Consider the following 23,934-nt stretch of genomic DNA (forward strand, 5'->3'; position numbering starts at 1 on the left):
TGGAGCTCACAAACAGAGCTCCTCTCTGTGCAAAGGCTCTGCCCGAACTGGCGCTTTGGGCGCAAAGGACGCCTATTGCGTCCTTTGCGTCCAAAGCGCCAGTTCGGGAAGAGGCTTTGCAGAGAGAGGAGCTCTGCTTGCGAGCTCCTCTCTCCCTATCAAATTAAGGACTTCCATCGCCCGACTGACTCGGGCCGGGGATGAGGACATGGGGGTGAGGAGGACTCGGTAGTTGGGAGGGCGGGCGGGTGGTCGGTGGCGGTGGCTGCAGCGGCATTTACATGGGCTGATTTGGCCCTTAATCATGTGGGAGGGGGTCGCCATTCTGGAGAGCCCAGAGCCATTCTGTGTCGCACACAAGCTCTCCCCCACAAACAACGTTCCCCAGAGGGAGGAAAAACCACAGAGGGAAGGGAAAATTAGAACAGGGCGGAGGAAAACAAAGACAGAGAGAAAAAGAGAGAGAGACACAGAGAGAGAGAGAGACAGACAGACAACAAGAAAAACAGACAGCAAAAGACAAAACAAGGAATGAGGGAGGGAGACAGAACAATAGAGAAAAGAAAAGAGATAAAGAAGGAAAAAGAGAGAAGAGAGAGATAGGAAAGAAAAGAACAAAATAAACAAAGATAGAGGAAGGAAAAAGAAGAGAGGTAAAAGTGAAGAAAAAAGGTGGGGGGGGGGGGAGATAAAAAAAGAGAAAAAGGAAAACACACACACAAAAACCCCCAACAAACACGCCCATAACAGAAAGGAGAGAAAAAGATAACGCAGAGAATGAAGCATTGGTTACTCACCGTGAAGGCTTCTTCTGGTTGCTGCTGTCAAGGCATCTCATGAAGATGGGTTATCCCTGTCACGTGTTCCTAGGCAGGACTATGCAAATTAGTTTAGAAAGGCAGTCCTATATAGCTCTGACGGGGATAACCCCGCCCCAGTTCTTCTAGGCCGAGTGAACCAGTGGTACGAGAAAGTTATGCAGAGAATAATACAAGAGAGAAGAAACACATATACATGTCCCTACGCCCTGCAAGGAACAGATGTGTGTGGGAGCGTATAACCTGGTCCCAGGAGGGTTCTTCCCCTAGAGAGGAAAGCGAGCCACAAGGGTGGGCTGAGATGCCTTGACAGCAGCAACCAGAAGAAGCCTTCACGGTGAGTAACCAATGCTTCATTCTTGGTTGGTGCTGTCAAGGCATCTCATGAAGATGGGACTTACCAAAGCAAACTTCCCAAGTCAGGGAGGGATAACGCTGCTCATTCCTGGGGAAGAACCCTCTGGAGTGCTCTCCTACCGAATGCCGCTTGGGCAGCGGCGTATGTGTCCAGTTTATAATGTTTTATAAAGGTGGATGGACTCTTCCATACCGCTGCCTTACAAATCTCCTGTACTGAAGCGTTAGTGGAGAAGGCGGCCGAGGCGGCTGCCGACCTGGTGGAGTGTGCCCAAATATTGGCCGGAGGAGGGACCTTTTGTGTCTCATAAGCTAAGGTAATGCATGCTCTAATCCATTTAGCAATAGTTCTTGCTGATACCGCCTCTCCCATAGAGGTGGGCAGGTAAGAGACAAACATAGATTCGGTCTTACGAAAACTGGCCGTGCGTTTTATGTAGCATCTCAAGCATCTACGTAAATCCAGCTTGTGCCACAGTTTCTCTCTGGGGTGCTTCGGATGCGGGCAGAATGAAGGAAGAAAGATGTCTTGTGATGCATGGAAATGAGATATCACCTTTGGTTGGAAAAAGGGGTCCGGAATCAGCCTGACCGAGTCCTCAGAGAAGACGCAGAACGACTTGTGGACTGAGAGCGCTCTCAGCTCGGAAACTCTTCTAGCAGAGGTGAGTGCCACCAAGAAGGCCAACTTCTGAAACAAGAGGCGTAGTGGTATGGTACGGATCGGTTCGAAAGGAGGGCCTTGTAATGCTTGAAGCACCAAATTCAGATCCCATGAGGGGAAACGATGTATCACTGGGGGAGACAATAGGGTGGCCCCCCTGAGAAACCTTTTTAGGAGAGAATGATACTGTGAGTTAGCCTTCCCCTTCAACATTGGCAATAATGCGGCAGCTTGCCTCTTGAGGGTGTTGGGCTTCAGTCCTTTATCAAGCCCATCCTGGAGGAATTGTAGGAGATGTAGTGGAGTCGCCTCGTCACTAGGGAGTTTTTTCCTGTGGAGCCAACGCAGAAACATCCTCCATGTATACTGGTAGATTCGATTAGTGGAATTTTTCCTAGAAGCCAGGATGGTTTCAGTCACTTTGGGGGGAAGTCCCTGCGCTCGCAATCGGATCCGCTCAGTCTCCAGGCGGCTAGTTGAAACCAGCCCGGACTGGGATGGTGAACTGGCCCCTGGAGAAGAAGGTCTGGTCTCGCGGGGAGGTGCCAAGGCTGGTCTATTGCCATGCCTACGAGGTCCGTGAACCAGTGACGTCTGGGCCAGAACGGGGCCACCATGACGACCTCTGCTCTCAGATTCCGTATCCTGCGGAGTACTCTGGTCAGAAGTGGTATCGGGGGGAAGGCGTACAGGAGACCCTGAGGCCATCTGCAAGACAGGGCATCCGTTCCCCATGCTGCACGACAGTGGAACCTGGTGATGAATATCTCTGTCTTTGCGTTGAGGGGAGTGGCGAACAAGTCTGCTTGTGGCCACCCCCACTTGTATGCCAACTGATCGAACACTTCCGTGTTGAGGGACCACTCCCCCGGGAGGAGGTCCTCCCTGCTCAACCAATCCGCTACTGAGTTCAGATCTACCTTGACATGGTGAGCTGTGATGGAATTGAGGTGCTTCTCGGCCCAAGATAGGAGGAGGACTGATTCCTGGAACAGAGAACGCGATCGAGTTCCTCCCTGTCTGTTTACGTGTGCCTTGGCTGTGGTGTTGTCCGTTTTCACTAAGACATCTTTCCCCTCGACCAGGGGTTGGAAATGTAAGAGGGCCAGACGGATAGCTCTCAGCTCGAGCCAGTTTATAGAATGGGATCTTTCTAGGCAATCCCATCGTCCTTGGACTGAGTGTTGTAGGCAGTGTGCCCCCCAGCCTCTGTTGTTTGCGTCTGTTGTGATAATGAGTTTCGGAAGTTCGAGGAAGCACTTGCCTGTTTGGAGATTCCGAGACCTGGTCCACCAGGTCAGGGACATTTTCACCTGCGGAGGCGGAATGACTAGGATGTTGCGCCTCGTGGTTATGCACGCTTGGAATTTCAGGAGGTACCATTGGAGGACCCGAAGGTGTAGCCTTGCCCACGGGACCGCTTCCAGCGTTGACACCATTAGTCCCAGGAGTCGCGCCAAGGACAGTAGAGGCGACTTCAGCCTCGCCAGGACGTCCCTTGTTTCTGATGTAAGCACCTGGGCTCTGTCTTCCGGGAGGAAGACCTTGCACGATAGAGTGTCGATTATTACCCCGAGGTGGCGAATTCTCTGTGTCGGGGAGAGGTGACTCTTTTCTATGTTGATTAGAAAACCGTGTTGATTCAGTGTTGTCATGGTCCTTTCCAGATCCCTTACTGCTGAATCCCAGGACTCAGATTTTAGGAGTAGATCGTCGAGGTACCCCACTATGTGTACCTCCTGAATACGAAGTAGAGCGAGGACCGGGGCGAGGATCTTGGTGAACGTCCTGGGTGCAGAGGCGAGGCCGAAGGGGAGGGCCTTGAATTGATAGTCCAGCCCTGCGTATTTGAAGCGGAGTAGCGGCCTGCTGTCGGGATGTATGGGAATGTGTAGATAGGCCTCCCGTAAATCTATTGATGACAGAAAGTCTCCTTGCTGCAGAGATTCTAAAATGGAGCGGAGGGACTCCATGCGAAACTTGTGTGTTCTGACGAAGGAGTTCAAATATTTTAGGTCTAGAACCGCTCTGTGGGACTCGTCCTTTTTGGGTACCGTAAACAGGATGGAGTAGACTCCCCTCCCCTCCTGCCCCCTGGGAACAAGCTCTATGGCTCCGATGTCTCGCAGGTGTAGGATAGCCATGGACATTTCCGCGTGCTTTGAAGCGGAGTGAGAGCGGGGAGCAGGGAGAAATCGTGGACGAGGGGAGGAGCCCAGCTCGATCCTGTAACCGAAATGAATGACCTCCAGAGCCCATGCATCCGATATATCGCGTAGCCATGTTGGGAGGAAGTAGGATAGGCGACACCCCAGGCTGAGGAAGTCTGTGTCAGAACTGATTCTTTGCCTGAGGTTTCCCCTGGCTGCCGGGGTTGCGGAAGTTGGGGTTCCTGCTGGTGAATCGCTGGCGGGGCCAGGAGGATCTGGAGCCGCGGAAGTCTCTGTCTCTGCCCCTAAAGGCGGGGCGAAAGGAACGAAAAGGCTGTTGGTAGCTTCTTCTGAAAGCTGGTTTATCGGGCTTCCTGGGGGCCGACGGCATGGTTTTCTTTTTATCTTTCGATTCGACTAGTATGTTCTCTAGGGCTGAATCGCCGAAGAGCTTAGACCCCTCGTAAGGCAGAGCACATAGGTTGTTCTTGGATACGGAGTCTGCTTGCCACGCCTTCAGCCAGAGATGCCTTCTACCGACCACTGAAGCCGCCGAGGATCTTGCCGAGTAACGTATAGTGTCGAGGGAAGTATCGGCGATGAGTGCCTGTGCTCGCTGTAGTTTCAACAGCTGCTGTCTTAGGCGAGTAGATTCCGGTGGAGTCTCGTCGATGAGGTCGTTGATCCACAGAAGACTGGCCCTGGCCGTCATGGAGGCCACTGCGGCTGATCGTGTAGCCAGTGAGGCGTTGTCGTGGACCCGTCGGAACGAGAACTCCACCTTTCTTATCCGATGGTTCTTTGAGGACCCCTCCCCCATCTCTCGGTACCAGGGATCCGCTGCTTAGTTGTGAAATAGGAGCATCGGTGGTCGGCGTTTGGAGGAGTGTGGTAGGTTCTTGTTGGAACGTGTAGAATCTAGTGGAAGAGTTGGAAGCTTTTTTCGGGACACTCGGCGCCGCCCATTCTGACTTGATAACTTCTGAAAAATAGGTGGGCATGGGTAAGGGAAGCTCTCGAGGCTGTGGCTTGGGAAAGACCAGATCGCCCTTGGAATTTTGGCCTGGTTCAGGCGTGGGCTTAGCCTGTAGACCAATGGTAGTTAACACTTTGGTCATGAGGGGGTTAAAATCTTCCGGGGAGAAAAGGCGTTGGGAAGATTGTGCTTGCTCGATCTCCTCTGCCCCTGACCAGTCTCCCTCATCTCTCTCTAGTCCCTGGTCACCCTCGCAGGCCATATCAGCTCCCCTGATATCAGCTGTGGTGTCTTCCGCCTCCTCCTCCAGAAGGGGGGGTGGAATATGTGGAGCTTTATTTCCTACTGGGCAGATGTCATTTGCTGTGGGGTCCCCAGATTCTTGCCCAGATCCCTCAGATGAGTGTACTGAGGTAATGACCCTAGCAGTCTTTTTATGCTTTTTATGCCTCTTTGTATGTTTCCTTCTGCGCTTGGACCTCCTAGGGGAGGGGGAGGAGGAAGAGGAGGAGGATTCCTCATCAGAAGAGGAAGATGATTTTGTGGGCCTCTTAGAGTGTTTACGCTTGTTATACTCCCTCAGCAGACCCAGGGACTCTTTCATTGTCGATTTAAACCAATTTTGCCATTCCGTGGGCATTTGGGAAGGCATTGGCAGATTAGCTACCGATTCCGATAGGGGGGAACCCTCCCGCCCCTCCGATCGGGGCACTCTCGCTGTAATACTAGCTGAGGATGTAGAAGGAGCAGCCGAAGCCGTTCCCGCCATTTCTGGTGCAGCGCCATCTAGTGGCTGTAGAGCGTCGCTAGTGGAGGCGGCCATTTTAGGTAGAGAGCACAAGGCCCAGATCTCTGCTTGTGTGTGTGTGTGGGGGGGTTGGGGATCGGTCTAACCCTTCCCGCCCTGATGGCCTCGTTTAATGCGCCGAACGTAGGCTCAACTAGATTAAAGTCGCCTGAGAGGGCCGCACTACGTGTAAAGCGCCTCGGGCGATTTAAGCTCTCTCCGGCCTCCGTTCTTCCTGAGGACTCGCCTCCCGAAGGGGCGATTGAACGCAGGAACGCTCCCACTGCCTGCCCGGACAGAACAGAGTCAGCCGGGGCCGGGGCAGGGAGGACAATTGTGCACTGAACTGTGGCGATTGGGCTGGGTTGGGGTGCTGGATCGCCAAGTTTTCTAGTGTGCCCCGGGAAATGCTCAGACGGACGCCCAGCGGGCACTAGCACATGCAATAACCTCCTCCTACTTTCTGAGCCCCTGGAGGGATCTCCCATAAAAATCTAATTGACAAAGGAGAGGGGGGAGGAGGGGAAGGGGCTAACCGGGGGGGCCAACAAACCAAGGTTGGAGTGAAAGGCGCTGAAAAGTACTGACGGGGCGCTTTTTTTTTTTAAAAATATATATCTGGAGAGAAAAAGTACACGAAACAATAGGAACCACGGGGAAAAAGTAAGGAGCAGAAGCAATACAGGCCTGAACTGGACGAGCCGAGGAACACAGCCTGCCAGGAGCAACAGGACTAGAAGAACTGGGGCGGGGTTATCCCCGTCAGAGCTATATAGGACTGCCTTTCTAAACTAATTTGCATAGTCCTGCCTAGGAGCACGTGACAGGGATAACCCATCTTCATGAGATGCCTTGACAGCACCAACCGAGAATAAAACATATTAAAAAAAAAAAAAGGGAAAAGTAAAGCAAGAAAAGGAAGGAAAGAAAAGAAAGGAAGAGAGACAGGGACACACACACACAAACAGGGCAAAAGATATGAAGAAAGCTTAAAGGGGGAAAAGACAACTAGCGCCCGTTATTAAAACGGGCTTAAAAATACTAGTATGATCAATAACTCCCTTCTAAGTATTTTCAGCTGGGACCCCCATAGTTACATGCTGAGTGGCTTGGCTGCTGACTGTTAAAGTACAAGCACCCACTACAAAGGAATGAAGGCTCCAATCCCGCCTTCAGCTAATGTGCATTTCATTAGTATTAATTTTGATGGGATTTAAGTATGTGCATCTGACTTCAGGACTGCAGCCAGACAAAGAATAATAAACAACATAATGGGCCATCCTTCATGTTTAAAAGAAACTCAGGACTCTCTGACAAATCTCACTCCTGTTAACGATGCTCCAGCTCATCTCAGCAAGAAGAAGAAGAAAAACCCACATGTTCTTCTGCACTGCAGTTCTCATGTTTGTCCTCCAGCTGCCAGACCTTCCAGTTTTCTCCTTGGCATTATTTTCCGTACTAAAGGCTGCAAACCTTGAAAACAGAAAATATTGGCAGAACATGAAATGCCTTTAATTCCCAAGTGAATAGGTCAGAGCTACTGGGTTGACTGTTATGTCCCATATGTAATACAACACAGCTGTTAAAAAATGATAAATGAAGCTACCACGGTGGCTCCCAGCACTGGGCAGAACTTGCCACATGGGCCTCCGTCAGGAAGTGCCTCTCCATCGCTAATCCAGGAAGAAGCAGCATGCTGTAGAATAGCGAACTATCTGTGGTTACACATTCACTTGAACAAAAGAAAACAACACGCAGGGGGTCCAACATCTTCTCTGGGCCCACTGTATGTGGATTGGACACCCTCCCCCCCCAAAAAATATTAGGAATTGTGCAGTGGGTTGCTGCCCACCCCTCATCATGCAAAGCATGATGAGTAGCTTTTTCTACACACTCCCCAGCCCAGATTGCCTGCTGACCCACCCTCCCTACCTCTTTCCTTCCCTCTCGCTTGCTGTGTTCCCTTCCCTTCTTGGCCTACCTTTTCTGCGGGCAGCCTCTTCCTCCACTCCAGCTGTGTGGAAGTGTTATTGTAATATGTCCTGCCAGTAGGTGACACTAGCATTTGCTAGAAGTGATCCTCATTGGAGGCAGAGTCCTTTCCTGCCTCCTGCCTGTACTTCTTGTTGAACCAGTCTCTTCTTGTAACTAAGTAAAGAAGTCTTCCCTTGTAATGGCTGCCTTTCTCTGAACTCCCATGACTGACACCAGCTGCCCGCTCTTCTCTCGAAAAGGAGAACTGGAACAGAAGTGCATTCAGGTCAGTTGAGTGCTGGCCTCAAGGAAGTGTATTGAGACCACTAAAGTGCTTGCCTAGAGCCTCTCCATGGAGACACGGAGGTCAGCACCAGCTTCCATGGAGCAGCAGAAGTGAGGAGGAGGGGTGTTGTTGAGGAGGCAGGCACAGGGACACATGGAGAGCCAGCGTGGTGTAGTATGGAGAGCCAGCATGGTGTAGTGGTTAGAGTGTTGGACTAGAACTGGGGAGACCCGAATTCAAATCCCCATTCAGCGATGAGACTTGCTGGGTGACTCTGGGCCAGTCACTTCTCTCTCAGCCTAACCTACTTCACAGAGTTGTTATGAGGAGAGACAAGTTATTTGGGAAGGTAAGCCTAATCTCTGAACGGTTCCCACATTTAGATTAGTTGACATACAGAGCAATGATGCACTCATGTAGCAAGTGAGGAGCCTAGCAGAACTTCCCAACTAACTGCAGTGGTGCAGAGGAGAAGTTGCAATTTTTGGCAACCTTCCCTTCCCAAGGAAGCCCTCTGTGCCACCAGAAAATATGTTCCCGAGGACTGCACAATGCTCTTGGACATATTTTTGGGTGGCACAGTGGGATTTCTGGGGAAGAGGAAAGAAGAGTCAAAAATTGCCACTTCCCTGCTGCACTGGTGCAGTTAGTTGCTGTTAGGGTGCTCTCTCGCTGCACCAGTACATCCTTGCTTTGTATGTCAGCCAGTACGCACAACATGCACTGTGCTTTGTGAGGTATCGCAGACTCAGAGTATTCCTAGATGGGAAGAAGTCCACTTTGGACCAGATAGATCTCAGTCTAGGGGGTGCAGATCCCCCCTAAGCAATTGAGGAGTTCTTCCCTCATTTTACCGAACTGCCCCCAAGTGTTACCTTTTCACCTCCCCAAATGGTTTTTCCTCCCCGCAATCTTAAACAGGGTCTTTCTCTCCTCCATGTTAAGAAGTGCTATTCTGTTACCTTAAAACATATTTTTCTCCAGCATAAAGATTCCTTCTCTTCCTCCCATCAAATTTAACTGAAGAGTTGCTCTTCAAGCTTTCCCCCTGTCTTCTGCACCCGTGTCTTTGTCTGATCCACACAAAGGGGATTGTTATGTGCATGTTCCATATAGTGAGGTGGTCATTTATGGATTCTGCCCATACAGTGGAGCCTGGAATTACCATTACTTTGCACCTACATGAAAATGTGGGGCAATATAGGGGTGGCGATGGTGAATTTAACAATATGGACGTCATCTACAGACAAGACAACCACGCTTTAGGTATCACATGTTAAACAATCTTCCTGTCTTATATAATATATATAAACTTGAAAAATAAACAGAGAAATAATATAAAAATAATAACGAATAGGTAAAATCATTACTCAACAATTGTAACATTTTTGCTGGACATTGAGAGATAATTAGGATCTAGGACAAAGGACAGAAAAAAGGCTAGGAAATCTTGAGCCTATGCTCATTAGCAGCCTAACCCAGATTAGGGCAGTCCAGCCTAGATTAGGCTGCTCATGTGCAGTGCCGGGATCAAGCGCGATCCCTGTGCTGCTGTGGCACCTAACCCTACTTTTAAACTGTGGCCATTAGCCAGGGTTAAGGGCCTGAGTGGGCCCTTGACTCCATAGCTGGGATTGTGTGTTTGCTTGGGCTGCAGCAGGCAGCCTTATCAGACACAGACGGGCAGCTAGAGTGCCCGTCCCATGGGGGTATCCCCAATGCAGCATGCTCATCCCATGGTGCATTGTGGGATGTCTGGAGGCCGGGACGCATCATCCCAGCCTCCGGAGATCCGCACTGCTTGCACTGGGAGTGGGAGCCGCACTCCTGGCAGCATTTTCTTTCTCATCTAGGGGTGAAAGTGAGTTAGACCCTGCCTTGCCCGCCGCCCACCTGGTTGTGTGAATAGCCTTCTTGTCTTTTTAAACTGTGAGCCTTTTGGGAACAGGGAACCATCTTCCACTTATTATTATGCTTTTGTCCATGTAAACTGCTTTGATAACTTTTTTGTTGAAATGCATTATTATTATTATTATTATTATTATTATTGGAAAATAATGACCATCAATCATGCTCTGCACCCCCGCAGTGATGTAGATAGGCTCTACCTCCCTCGCAGCTCAGGTGGAAGAGGAATGCTACAAGTCCATCAAACAGCAGAGGAGGAGAAAAGAGGCCTTGAAGAATATATCAAGGACAGTGAAGAAGATGCACTTCAAATGGTCAAGAATGCAAAACTATTCAACACCAATGAAACAAAACAGGCCTACAAGAAAGAACAAGTCAAGAAGCGAGCAGAAAAATGGAGAAATAAGCCCCTGCATGGTCAATATTTGCACAATATAAGTGGAAAATGAGACATCACCAAGACCTGGCAATGGCTTAAGAATGGCAACCTGAAGAAAGAAACAGAGGGTTTAATACTGGCTGCGCAAGAACAGGCACTAAGAACAAATGCAATAAGAGCAAAAGGAGAAAAATCAACAACAAACAGCAAGTTTTGCCTTTGTAAAGAAGCAGATGAAACATCAGCTGTTGTAAAAAGATCACACAGATTGACTACAAACAAAGGCATGACAAGGTAGCAGGGATGATACACTGGAACATCTGCAAAAAATACAGGCTACTTGTAGCCAAAAATTGATGGGACCATAAAGTTGAAAAAGTTGTCGAAAAGGAAGATGCAAAAATATTACGGGACTTCCGACTACAAACAGACAAACATCTGCCACACAATACACCAGATATAACTGTAGTCGAGAAGGAAGAAAAACAAGTCAAAATAATCGACATAGCAATACCAGGGGATAGCAGAATAGAAGAAAAAGAAATAGAAAAACACACAAAATACGAAGATCTACAAATTGAAATTGAAAGGCTGTGGCAGAAAAAGATCAAAATAACCCCAGTGGTAATTGGCGCCCTAGGTGTAATTCCAAAAGACCTTGAAGAGCACCTCAACACCATAGGGGCCACAGAAGTCACCATCAGCCAATTACAAAAAGCAACTTTACTGGGAACAGCCTATATTCTGCGACAATATCTATAACAATAACAGCAACAATACTGATAACAAAATTCAGCCATCCCAGGTCCTTGGGAAGGACTTGATGTCTGGATAAAACAAACAGTCAATAACACCTGTTTGACTTTGTAAGTAAGTAAGTAAGTAATAAATAGGCCAGTGCATTCCTTGAAACAGCTCAATTGTCCAAGAAGAATTCAAGGCATTCAGAAGCAAGGTGTATTATAACACAGACACACAGAAAAACAGGAACTACTTGATTGTTGCCAAAGCCAACCTCTGTTGTTATGCCTTTAAGCATGGGTTGATGTGTAGCAAATAAAAGGAGATGATAGTGCTTATTTTTATGCTGTGAGAAGAGTCAACTGAAGAGCAACCTACTTACATTCACAGGAGCAGGCTTTTTCCTGGTAGGTTGGGGACTCTAGTAGCTAGCATTGTACCAGGTGAGCTGGTCTTGTGGCAGCAAGCATGACTTGTCCCCTTAGCTAAGCAGGGTTTACCCTGGTTGCATATGAATGGGAGATTTGATGTGTGAGCACTGTAAGATAGTCCCCTTAGGGGATGGAACTGCTCTGGAAAGAGCAAAAGGTTTCAAGTTCCCTCTCTATCATCTCCAAGAAAGGGCTGAGAGAGATTCCTGCCTGCAACCTTGGAGAAGCTGCTGCCAGTCTGTGTAGACAATACTGAGCTAGATGGACCAAGGGTCTGTCTCAGTATATGGCAGCTTCTTGTATTCCTATGTTCCAAACAGAAGCACGGAAGTCTGTCTATTATATATGAGTCATGCAATCAGCTGGAATTACTAACTTCACAGGAAACTGTTTGCCACAATACTGTGAATACAATAGAAGAACTGCAGTCCTCTGCCCTATTCCTTGCTTTTCCCAGGATTCCCCAGCTATAGGTCAAGAAGCTGGCTGAAAACCCCCTTTTTAAAAGTTTACAAAACCTTATAACATCATGGAACATCTTTCCACACAATCACTACTTCAGGGAGAAGAGTTTCCATAGGGTAGTTCCAAATCAAACACCTTTTCAATGAAACCCACCCAGCAGCACTTAACCAAGGACATTAGAAGGTGCCTTTTGTTATCCCATATGTTATCTCAGTAATCCTTATGACAGTCATAAGGACTGTCATTAGGCCAGCATTATTACCCCTATGTTGTTTGAGGTAGGGAGGGAAATGGAGGCAGAGAGAGCAGAGAGCTTATGGCTGAGATGAAATTTGAACTAAAGGCTATCCAGCTCACTCATGCAGTATAATCATATACTCTGTACCTTGCTAACTGAGCAAAAGGAACCTTTTAAAAATGGTGATTTTCTTTATTTTGCAGGGGGACAGAAACTGACCCTATCCATCCCCACACAGCATCCCTCCAGTAGCTGTTGCCGGTGTTTATCTTATTTTTCTCTTTTTATTGTGAGCCCTTTGGGGATATGGAATCTATCTATCTATCTATCTATCTATCTATCTATCTATCTATCTATCTATCTATCTATCTATCTATCTATCTACCTACCTACCTACCTACCTACCTACCTAAACTGCTTTGGTTTTGTTGAAAAGCAATTTATAAATATTCATCATATTCATATACTGAGCACTAAATCCTATGGAACGCATGAGAGGTCCTCTCAAGTAAGTACAGCTTTGCAGTCTTATGATGCCACACCAGCTCCCAACTTGCTCATCTAGCAATGAGCCTGATCCTTTTCTGCTCACTGGACACCGTGAAGGAATCTCAGATGTTTTCTTTTAAAGAGCTTTATCAAGTGAGTTGGAAGTTTTGGATGGGATTCTGATGCTCATGAATTGTGCCTTAAGTGCAGAACGTACCTGTACATTTTGAACATGGTTGTTCACTTGTTCTCTCTCTCTCTCTCTCTCTTTGAAAGCTGTCAGCTGTGCCGTGGAATGCCATCCACCTAGCTAGAGATGGGATTCCTCTACAGAAGGGAAACCCAAAGAAGCGAATGCTGTATATGAGCAGATGTGTTCTCCCTCCCTTCCACTTTCGTGTCATTGGCTCAGTTAATTAAAATTGCAGTAATAAGGGCGGCTGAACAGTTTAGCTGATTGGTAATAGGATATATAGCCTTTCACCTCCAGGTCACTGGCTTGATTGCAGCCCAAGTAGGTAGTGACTAAAAAATTATTACCATCCAATTGCTTTTCAGTGACCTTGATGAAATCAGTTGGAGACTTTCAGTTCTGTTCCTAACTGAGTAGGTGTCCACATTGTCAAGCCTGCTAATGCAATTGGCACTAATTGGCACCTTAGTTGGCAGGCTTAGTGGAGGATGAAGATGAACTGGGCATGGGGAAGGAATTGTTTCATCTTCTGCTCTCTTCTTGGCAGGCTTCTCTATCATGGGCGGAGGGAGAGATGCCCCAGAACTGCTACACAGGGAACCTTGTTCCGTAGAAAACAATTCTGGTTAGGAGATCATGAAGGAACCTTTACAATTTGGCGGGGGCGGGAAGCACCTGTCAAGTTGTGTATTGTTAATGGAAATCCTAGTGTTTTTCATGTTCACATGAAGATTTAATAATTTTGCCAGTGAAATCCATTGGTTCTAACATTTGGTGTTTGCAACAAAATGATTATTTTCAGCAAAAATTCTTCCAGTCCTTTTAGGTTCAAATCCTAAGCATGCTTACTTGAAAGTAAGTTTCACTGAACAATCATTAAACATACTTAGGAGCCGGGTGTTTGTGTCCTCATCGACTGGGCCAAAAAAACCCCAGTACACTGTTATTCTTAAGTTCCTTTGTTCTTTGATTTTCCTCTTCTGGATGCACATCCGGGATCCTGATTTTATGGGCCGGCTTAAGCTGCAGCGACACAGAGATTTGTGGCCATTACATGAACTCATGCCAGTTAACTCTGCTCCAGTGCCTAGGAAGCCACTGTCCTAGCCTTATTTCACATATGTCTGAAGCAGACTTGTGCTGAGCTCTGACAGCTCTCAGAAGAGAAGAAATCTCCTGGGATGCCATTCTGGGTGGCAAGAGATACCATGTCTTTATTAGGTCCTGGCCAGAACATTGAGATGGCAGCAGGGACTGAAGAAGAAGTGACTGCCTAGCAGCACAGACTTATGCAACTTATGCCCTCAGGCTGGGCAGCCAGGCCCTGGCGTTGCCATGGTGTCAGGGAGCTGCCAACTTGCACTGATATGGCTCTTACAGTTGAGCCAATATGTTCCTGAGGTGGCACCCAGGCCCCAGTGACGTAGTTGCAGCCTACATGCCTTATGATAAGAACATAAGAACAGCCCTGCTGGATCAGGCCCAAGTCCCATCGCGTCCAGCATCCTGTCTCACACAGTGGCCCACCAGAAAGGAACATAGGAAGCTGCCATATACTGAGTCAGACCATTGGTCTATCTAGCTCAGTACTGTCTACCCAGACTGGTAGCAGCTTCTCCAAGGTTGCAGGCAGGCATATCTCTCAGCCCTATCTTGGAGATGCCAGGGAGGGAACTTGGAACCTAGATGCTCTTCCCAGAGTGGTTCCATCCCCTAAGGGGAATATCTTACAGTGCTCACACTTCTAGTTTCCCATTCATATGCAACCAGGGCAGACCCTGCTTAGTTAAGGGGACAAGCCATGCTTGCTACCACAAGACCAGCTCCACAAGACTAGCTCTTCCCATGCCTCTGGAAGCTCACAGTCAAGAGGTGAGGGCATGCCCACTCTCCAGCTGTTGCTCCCCTGCAGCTTGTCTTAAGAGGCATCTTGCCTCCGAGGCTGGAGAGCCAATGACCTGCCAGACTAATTGCCATTGATAGACCTGTCCTCCATGAATTTGCTAAGCCCCTTTTAAAGCCGTCCAAGCTAGTGGCCATCACCACATCCCATGGCAGAGAGTTCCATTGATTAATTATGTGCTGTGTGAAAAAGTACTTCCTTTGGTCGGTGCTAAATTTCCAGATCTTCAGTTTCATGAGATGGCCCATGGTTCTAGTGTTGTGAGAGAGGGAGAAATTTTTTTCTGTCTATTCTCTCTACTCCATGCATAATTTTATATACCTTGATCATGTCTTCCTGTAGTCGCCTCTTTTCCAAAATAAAGAGCCCCCGATGCTGTAATGTTGTCTCATAAGGAAGGCGCTCCAGGCCCTGGATCATCTTGGTTGCCCTCTTCTGCATCTTTCCCAGTTCTACAATATCCAAGATACGGTGACCTGAACTGTATGCAATACTCCAAATGTGGCCGCACCTGTGATTTGTATAAGGGCATTATAATACTAGCATGCTTATTTTCAATCACCTTCCTAATGATTCCTAGCATGGAATTTGCCCTTTTCACAGCTGCCATGCACTGAGTCGACACTTTCAATGACCATGGCCCCAAGATCTCTCTTCTGGTCAGTCACTGAGGAACATAGGAACATAGGAAACTGCCATATACTGAGTCAGACCATTGGTCTATCTAGCTCAATATTGTCTTCACAGACTGGCAGCAGCTCCTCCAAGGTTGCAGGCAGGAATCTCTCTCAGCCCCATCTTGGAGAAGCCAGGGAGGAAACTTGAAACCTTCTGCTCTTCCCAGAGCAGTTCCATCCCCTGAGGGGAATATTTTACAGTGCTAAAACTTCTAGTCTCCCTTTCATATGCAACCAGGGCAGACCCTGATTAGCTAAGGGGATAAGTCACACTTGCTAACACAAGACCAGCTCTCCTCTTCTCAGATCCCATCAGTGTATATGTGAAATTGGGTTTTTTGCCCCAATACGCATCACTTCACACTTGCTTATATTGAACTGCATTTGCCTTTTTGTCACCCACTCACTCAGTTTGGAGAGATCGTTTTGGAGCTCCTCACAATCTTTTTTGGATTTCACTACCATAAACAGCTTAGTGTCATCTGCAAATTTGATCACTTTGCTGCTTACCCCAACTTCTAGAGCAATGGGCCAGACTTTGCAGAAGCCCATTGTGCAGGCAGGGCAGCCCCCAAAATAGCCGCTGTGCCGAAGAATGACTGAACAGGCCGGTTTTGGAAGGAAGGGAGGCTGGCGGTGGGAGGGGGAACCTCCGCGGACCCCTCCAGCCTCGGAGAACCCCCCCCCCTGTGGGGGGTAAGTGTTTTAAAAATTAATTAAAAATAAAAAATGCTCGTGAATCCCCCGAATGGTTTCTCAAGACAGTTTAGAACATCCTCTCTCGTTACCTCAAACTGGCCCAGTTCTTCAGTCTCAAAGCCTGAGTAGCTCAGTTCCGGAGAGGGTATATGGTCAGTGTCCTCCGCCATGAAGACAGACGCGAAGAACTCATTCACCTTCTCTGCAATTGCCTTATCCTCCTTAATAATCCCTTTCACACCCTCATCATCTAAGGGTCTAACTGCCTCCCTGGCAGGTTTTCTGCTGCTGCTGTATTTAAAGAAGTTTTTGTTATTCCCCTTGGCGCTTCTAGCTATGTGCTCCTCCATCTCTCTTTTTGCATCCCTTATTGTCTCCTTGCATTTCTTTTGCCAGAGTTTATGTTCTTCCCTGTTCTCTTCATTTGGGCAGGACTTTCATTTTCTGAAGGAAGTCTTCTTCCCTTTTATAGCTTCCCTGAAGGGATGTATATATAATTGAGCAGATAGATTCAAAGAACCAAGAGTCCTCAGCTCCTGAGGGCCCCCCCCAGCTCCACCCCTCCCTATTTTCTTCATTATCTCCTTCACTCCAAGGCGCTGCTGGGGAGAGGGACAAATACGGGCCTCCATCTTTCCTAGCTATGCTCCTACTTCCCTGACTCTACTTCTTAGCCATTCTGGCATCCTCCTTAACTTGGGTGGTACCTTTACTCCTTCTTGGTATACATTCTAACTGAGTTTCTATTATTGTGGTTTTAAACATTCCATGCTTTCTGGAGTGATTTGACCCTCTTGACTTTCCCTTTCAGCTTCCTTTTTACCAGTCTCCTCATTTTTGAGAAGTTTCCTCTTCTGAAGTCCAACGCATCAGTGTTGGACTTCCTTGGCAATGCTCCACTTGCATATAAGTTGAATTGGATAATACTATGGTCACTGTTCCCCAATGGTCCAGCAACTGACATCTTGCACCAGATCCTGGGCACCACTCAGGATTAAGTCCAAGGTCACCATCTCTCTGGTTGGTTCGGCAACGAACTGTTCCAAGGCACAGTCATTTAGCATGTCTAGAAACCTGGCCTCTTTTTCACTACCTGAATGTGAATGTACCCAATCTGTGTTTGGGTAATTGAAGTCCCCCATTATTACCGCTCTCTTTGTTGCATCTCTTTTTTGCTTCTCCAGCTCCAGGTCACTCTCAGAGTTTTGATCTGGAGGGCGATAGCATGTCCTTAATAACACTTTTCCTTTCAGTCACCCATAATGATTTGGTGGAGGACTCTGGTCTTCTAGTTTGTTGGATTCTATCCCATCTTTAATATACAGTGCTACTCAACCTCCAATCCTCCCCTCTCTATCCCTTCTGTAGAGTTAATGTCCAGGAATAACAGTGTCCCACTGGTTCTCACCTTTCTACCAGGTTTCCGTTATGCCCACTGTATCTATTTTTCATTAGTGACCAAGCACTTGAGCTCTCCCATCTTCATTCGGAATCTTCTGCCTTTGGTATAAAAACACCTATACACTGATTCTCTTACCTGGTGTTGGCACGTGCTATTTCCCTTGATATCCCCTTGACATTCCCTTGACAAGAGACTTTTTCTGACCAGCTGTCATGTGTTTCCTTCTGATCTACTCCTGATTCCACTATGTCCCCTTCTGCTTTATCTGAAACATTTGCATCCTTGTGCCTTAAGGGATTTTGCTTGCTGAACCAGATACCACCCAGCTCCTTTCAGCAACATCCCCAGGTGTCATTTTAAAAGCTGGTCTGTGACTTTTTTTATTTTAAGCACCAGCAGTCTGGTTCTATCTTGGTTCAGATGGAGCCTGTCCCTTTTATACAGGTTTTGCTTGCCCCAAAATGTATCCCATTACCTAACAAATATGCTTCCCATCCAGTGCTGCCCAGTGTGAGAGTGAGAGTGTGTGTTGTTGGCTCCTTCTGCTGTTACCTGCCTGCTCCTGTTTCCTCTGTGAGACTGCAGCTTGCTGCCTCTGTGCAACATCTGTGGGGAGTATGTGTAGGACTGGGGCCAGGGGTGAGTGACTCAGCAGTTCCTGGTACCACCTGCTCTGCTCTGGGACTTTTATGCTGCCAGTGGTGGCAGGCCCGCCACTGGCGGGTTGACACTAAAGGGGTGACACTAAAGGGGGTTGCCCCTTTGGGGGATGCGAGAGCCAGGCTGTTTGGCTCAGGATCCCTCATGGGTGTGTAAAGGTGGGTGGGTATTTTAATTTGGCTTCTGTCTGAATTCCTGAGTGAGTTGAGTTTTAATTTGTCTGGGTCTGTCTGGAGATAGGGAGACAGGGGGTGTATCCACTGATTATGGGGCAGCTATTCCAGTGGTGGTGGGGAATAGAATAAGTGACATTGATAGGTCAGCAGGCCTTTGCAGGGGAAGGGAAATCAAAAACCTAATTGCTGTTTCCCCTTCTGGCTGTCCTGCCAGCTCTTTGACCTTGGAAAGCAGTGCCACCCACCCACAGAGCCTCATCTTGCTCCTCGTCTTGTAATGACAGGTTGGTCCCAAATAAACCTGAAATCATCCATGATCTGATTCTGGATGAAGAGGCCAATCTGGTATGTATTACAGAGACTTGGTTGTGGGAGGCTGGTAGCCCAGTCTGGTCCCAGCTTCTCCCCCTAGGATACTCTGTTGAGGAGCAGGGGAGGGGAAGTGGGCGGGGAGGTGGAGTGGCTGTGGTCAATAAGAACAATATCTCCCTTGTCAATATCTTCCTTGTCTCCTTGTCAAAGTGTCCGACCATATTGAATGTGTGTACCTATGTTTGAGGACCAGGGATAGACTGGGACTTCTGTTGGTGTACTGATCACCCCGCCACCTAACGGAGTCCCTAACTGAGCTGATGGACTTGGGCTTGGGCTTGGCATTGGCGTCTCCCAGGCTTGTGATGGTGTGGGACTTTAGTGTTCACTTTGGGATCAATTTGTCCGGGGCAGCTCAGGAGTTCATAGCAGCCATGACAACTATGGGCCTATCCCAGATGGTCACAGGACTGACGCATATTGCTGGTCACATGCTTGATCTGGTCTTTCACCTTGAACAGGGTGGTGTTCCATGGGTGGGGACCCCTGTGATTTCCCCATTGTCATGGACGGACCACCATCTGATTAAGGTGGGATGGCCACGTCCCACCTCCGCAGGGGCAGGGGGCCCATTAGGATGGTCCACCCAAGAAGGTTATTGGATCCAATAGGATCCCAAGAAGCCTTGGAGGGATTTAGTGTTGGCTCTGTTAGTGACCCTGTCGACACTCTGGTGAAGAATTGGAATAATCAACTCACCAGAGCAGTGGACACAATCGCTCCTAAGTGTCCTCTCCAACCCCATTTGAAGCTGGCCCCTTGGTATACAGAAGAACTATGGAAGCTGAAGCAGCACGGTAGACGACTAGAGCACAAACGGAGAAAGACTTGACTCTAATCTGACAGATTATTACATAGAGCACATTTGAAGATCTATGCTCAGGTGATACATGCAGCAAAGAAGCGATTCATTTCCTCCCACATCGTCTCTGCAAGTTCATGTCTGGTGGAGTTGTTCAGGGTTGTGAAGGGGCTAATATGCAATTACTCACTGTGACGTTTTAAATGAGTTTTTTGTGGACAAAATCACTCGTGTTTGGGCCGACTTAGATTCAAACTTCACAATTGTTACAGAGTCTGACGCCGAGGTGTCCAGCAGCTCCTCTTATGTGATGACCCTGGAACAATTTCAGTTTGTGACTCTTGAGGATGTGGACAAGTTGCACAGAATGGTGTGCCCTACCATCTGCCCTCTTGATCCTTGCCCAACATGTCTTATACTATCTGGCAGGGAGGTTGCTGTAGAGAGCCTGTTAGAGATTATAAATGCTTCTCTGAGGGAGGGCAGGATGCCTCCTTGTCATAAGGAGACAATCATTAGACCACTTCTGAAGAAGCCTGCCTTGGATCCCTCAGAGTTAAGCAACTACAGGCCTGTCTCTAACCTTCCATGGCTGAGCAAGGTGACTGAGAGGGTGGTGGCCTCCCAACTCTAGACAGTCTTGGAGGAAACTGATTATCTAGACTCATTTCAAATTGGCTTTCGGGTGGGCTATGGGGTGGAGACTGCCTTGGTCAGCCTGATCAATGATCTCCAATTGGGAATTGACAGAGGGAGTGTGACTCTGTTGGTCCTTTTGGACCTCTCAGTGGCTTTCGATACTATTGTCCATAGTATCCTTCTGGAACGTCTGAGGGGATTGGGGGTGGGAGGCACTGCTTTGCAGTGGTTCTGCTCCTAACTCATGGGCAGATTCCAGACGGTGTCTCTTGGAGACTGTTGTTCTTCAAAATTTGAACTTTTGTATGGTGTCCCTCAGGGCTCCATATTGTCTCCGATATTGTTTACCATCTACATCAAACTACTGGGAGAGATCATCATGAGATTTGGTGCTATATGCTATCAGTATGCTAATGACACCCAAATCTATTTCTCCATGTCAACCTCATTAGGAGAAGATATAACCTCCCTAAATGCCTGCCTGGAGGCAATAATGGGCTGGATGAGGGATAACAAACTGAGGCTGAATCCAGATAAGATGGAGGTACTTGTTGTGCAGAGTCAAAACTTGGGAGACAATTTTGATCTGTCGGTTCTGGATAGGGTCACACTCCCCTGGAAGGAACAGGTATGCAGTCTGGGGGTGCTTCTGGATCTGAACCTCTCCCTGGTGTCTCAGGTTAAGGCGGTGGCCAGAGGTGCTTTTTATCGGCTTCGGCTGATATGCCAGCTGTGTCCGTTTCTTGAGATGAATGACCTCAAAATGGTGGTACATATGCTGGTAACCTCTAGGCTGGATTACTGCAATGCGGGCTCCATGTGGGGCTGCCTCTGTATATAGTCCAAAAACTGCAGTTGGTCCAGAATGCGGCAACCAGGTTAGTCTCTGGATCATCTAGGAGAGACCATATCACTCCTGTGTTGAAAGAAGTACACTGGCTGCCTATATGTTTCCGGGAAAAATACAAGCTTCTGGTTATTACCTATAAAACCCGAACCAGCTTAGGCCCAGGGTATTTAAGAGAACGTCTTCTTTATCATGAGCCCCACCGCCTGTTAAGGTCATCTGGAGAGGTTCATCTGTGGTTGCCAACACGTCTGGCAGCTACTCGGGGACAGGCCTTCTTCATTGCTGCCCCTGGACTTTGGAATGTGCTCCCTGTTGAAATAAGAGCCTTCCCACCACTGGCAACTTTTAAAAAGGCACTGAAAACACATTTATTCACCCAGGCTTTTAATTAGATTTATAGTTTTAATATTTTTAATGTTGGGTTTTAAATGATTTTAATGTTAATGATTTTAATGTTTAGATTTTAATTGTTGGTTGATTTAATGTTTGGATGATTTTAATTGTGAACCACCCAGAGATGCAAGTTTTGGGCAGTTGGTGCTGATGTGCACCATGACAGCTGACTCCTCCCCACCACTGACTAACAGCCTATCTATATGCCATGTAACTTCTGCAACCTTCGCACTAGGCAGGCAAGTCACCATGCAGTCTACATGCAGGACACAGACCCACCTCTATATGCCCCAATGATCGAATCTCCCACTACTAAGAGGTCCCCACCCCCCAGAAGAATACCCTATGCGAGAGAATATGGGAGCATCGCCCAAGAAAGGGGTCCCTGCTAAGGGAGTGTTTCACTCTTCCCCAGGCTGATGTCCTCCTTCCCTGAGGCTCTCATTCTCCATGACAGCAGATCAGCTGTGAGCCTGGGAGTGGGATGCCTCTATCACATCCCTGAAGGTCTCATCTACACACTTCTCTGCCTCCCTGAACTTCTCCAGGTCAGCCACCTTGACTTCGAGGGAACAAACTTGTTCCCTGAGAGCCAGGAGTTCCTTGCACTGAGCGCACACCCAGGACTTCTGCCCCTCAGGCATATAGTCATGCATGCAACACTCGGTGTAATACACTGAGAAGTGCCCCCTCCCCTGCTGGCATTCTACCTTCATAACTGGTTTGATGAGTTATCTAGAATACTGTATATGAGGCTTGTTCACTTGAAGCCAGGTATTGGGTGCAGTTGTCAGCTAATCAAAGGTTTTAAGCTCTGTCCTCCAAGAAAAGTATAGAAATGGAGTAGTACTCACCTTCTTCTTGTGCTGCATGTCTCCTTGTGATAAAGGGGGAATGCTTATGTGCCTCCCCCACAGAGTTCCCCGCTAAACTCTTGCTAAACTCCTGCAAAATTCCTTTGAGATCTCTTTGCAAATTCCTGTTAGCAAAGTTCCTGTTAGCAAAGTTCCTGGGAGCAAAGCTCCCCTGCTGTTGCCTTTAAGAAACAAATCAAGTTTGTTTCTGCTGCCTGCAGAATCAAGCTGTCTGCCCTGTTGGACCACAGCTTCCTATGCATTTTATTTACTCTTTATAGTGTATGCCTTTATGCTGTCTGTACATGTTTTCATGCGATTGTCTACGCATTTCAAAAGTCAGTGCCAGGACTGGACCCCTTAGAGAGGCGGAGGGGTACAGACTGCATATATAGTTCTCATGTTGAACATAATATGTGAATAGGGATTTGGTAAATCGAAAGAAGAGGCTATAACAAATCTGCAACAAATAACAACCAGGCTGCATCAGTTTGGAAGGAGCTCCTGAGAAGTCAAGAGTTGACTTGACTTCTCAGGACTTGACTTGACTGGCTCAAAGTTGACTCAGCCTTCCATCCTTCCGAGGTCGGTAAAATGAGTACCCAGAATGTTGGGGGCAATATGCTAAATCATTGTAAACCGCTTAGAGAGCTCTGGCTATAAAGCAGTATATAAATGTAAGGGTTATATTATGTTCAACTTGAGAACTATATATGCAGTCTGTACCCCTCCGCCTCTCTAAGGGGTCCAGTCCTGGCACTGACTTTTGAAATGCGTAAACATAAAAACATGTACAGACAGCATAAAGGCATACACTATAAAGAGTAAATAAAATGCATAGGAAGCTGTCTCAAGCCTAGTTGGACCATTGGTCCATCTAGCTTAGGACAGCGGCTTCTCCAAGGTTACGGGCGGAGTCTCTCTCAGCCCTATCTTGGCAATGTCAGGAGGGAACCTAAGAACATAAGAACAGCCCTGCTGGATCAGGCACAAGGCCCATCTAGTCCAGCAGCCTGTTTCACACAGTAGCCCACCAGATGCTTCTGGGGGGCCCGCAGGCAAGAGATGAGGGCATGCCCTTTCTCCTGCTGTTGCTCCCCTGCAACTGGTATGGAGAGGCATCGTGCCTCTGAGGCTGGAGGTGGCCCACAGCCACCAGACAAGTAGCCATTGATAGATCTGTCCTCCATGAATTTGTCTAAGCCCCTTTTAAAGCCATCCAAGCTGGTGGCCATCACCACATCCCATGGCAAAGAATTTGATAGATTAATTATGCATTCATCCCCTGACCCTATCCATCCCCAGCACAGCATCCCTCCAGTGGCTGTTGCTGGTGTTTATCTGACGTTTCTCTTTTAGTTTGTGAGCCCTTTTGGGGAGCCTGCCAACTCTCTCTCTCTCACACTCACTCACTCACTCACACACTCACACACACACACTGTAAACTGCTTTGCGAACTTGCTGAAAAGCAGTATATAAATATTTGTTGTATTCCCCAAGGGGAATATCTTACATGGTTCACATATGTAGTCTCCCATTCAAATGCAACCAGGTGGATCCTGCTTAGCAAAGGGGAGAATTCATGCCCGCTACCACAAGACCAGCTCTCGTCCCTTGTGTTATCTAGATCAGATATTGATTTATTGACTCA

This window comes from Hemicordylus capensis, chromosome 2, assembly GCF_027244095.1.
Source record: "Hemicordylus capensis ecotype Gifberg chromosome 2, rHemCap1.1.pri, whole genome shotgun sequence".
NCBI classification, from domain to species: Eukaryota; Metazoa; Chordata; class Lepidosauria; order Squamata; family Cordylidae; genus Hemicordylus; species Hemicordylus capensis.